This window comes from Seriola lalandi, unplaced genomic scaffold (genome assembly GCF_002814215.2).
Source record: "Seriola lalandi dorsalis isolate HSWRI2012SDOR001 ecotype SW California unplaced genomic scaffold, Sedor1 jcf7180002054961, whole genome shotgun sequence".
In the NCBI taxonomy this organism is placed as follows: domain Eukaryota; kingdom Metazoa; phylum Chordata; class Actinopteri; order Carangiformes; family Carangidae; genus Seriola; species Seriola lalandi.
The window spans coordinates 657,974-659,369 of record NW_019525512.1 but is presented as its reverse complement, the minus strand read 5'-3'; positions in this window follow the sequence as shown (position 1 = coordinate 659,369).

Genomic DNA, 1,396 nt, shown 5'->3' with positions numbered 1-1,396 from the left:
CCACACAGATTCCTTCTCATCTCCATTCAAAAGTGGCCTGGATTCTTCTTCACACTCCATTCTCACTTATCCTTGCATTTTGTCCAGGCAATCTTCGAAAAGAAAAAAAATCATTTTTCTTTTTTTAATCTGAAAGTCTTCTCCTGGTAGATTTAAAAGACATAAGGATGAAAGAGTTGGCTTTAAAATCTATCCACTTCCCATACGCGCAGGAAAAGATGTGAATTCAAACACTATGGAGTCTTGGAGTACACAAAAAAATAAATAAATAAATAAAAGAAGAGAGGAAATTGTCATGACAAAAGTTGTATGACTTTGATAATGTTATGAATTTACTCGAACTGCTGCGAAGAGGACGGAGCTTTGGGATCAAAGATCAAAATGTCTCAGTTGTGGAGCACAGAGAGCAGATCTGCACGTAATAAATACATTATTTTAGCTTGTAGCAGCACGGATATAATGATGATGAAATATCTCCACAACTACATGAAATTTACCACAAACGTTCAACGTCCAAAACAAATGTAGCTTAATAACTTCGGTGATTCCCTCACTTTTCATTTCTACTTGTTAAACACCTCAAAAGAATCTAAGCTAACTAGCTACAAGCTAACACAAGCTAAAAATGATGACAAGCTCGAAGTAATTAGCTTGCTAGCATGCTAACACTGCTTTTTTTCCCCCTCTACCTTTTGCTTCATCAGTGGTAAAAATATAAGATTAGTTAATATTACAACGACTTTCTAACCTCACAGGGGGAGCGAGCATGGCTATGGATTGATAGAACTCCCACTGAGAGAAGATTTATTGATTAAGAATGAAACTCCAAAATTCAGCTTTGTCAACAAACGGGTGGTTAAACTTTTTGTACTGCTCTATACGTCTTCAACAGGGATTTATAACTTGAGTAGAGACATCACGAGCAGCACTCACCATTACAGCGCCTGACAGCATTAGCATACACGGATGCATTTGCAAGCGACATATACACGCACACACACACACATATGAAGCAAGTACAGTGACGCCGCCGCACAAACAGCCTGACAATAACACCAGCGATTCTCCTTCAGAAATCTAGCCACCGAGGCCCGGCTTTCAGATGGAAATATGTTTGTGTGTCATCCTGCCACACAAAAGGGGAGGGAGTGTTGAGGGGGGGGAGGGAGGGAGGGGGGAGTATGAGAGCTGGGGTCCAACCAGTGATTACCTCTTAAATACATATGGATGCGGCCCTTTGAATGGCGGCCTATTGAGCGGGAGATTGGGTTAAATTAGATGTTAATCATTTCCGTTCTCCTGTTGGTGAACCGATAAGGGCTTCAGGACCACCCCTCCACAAGAGATACGCTTGGAAAAAAAAAACTCTCTACCACCGACCCCCCCCCCCCCCCAC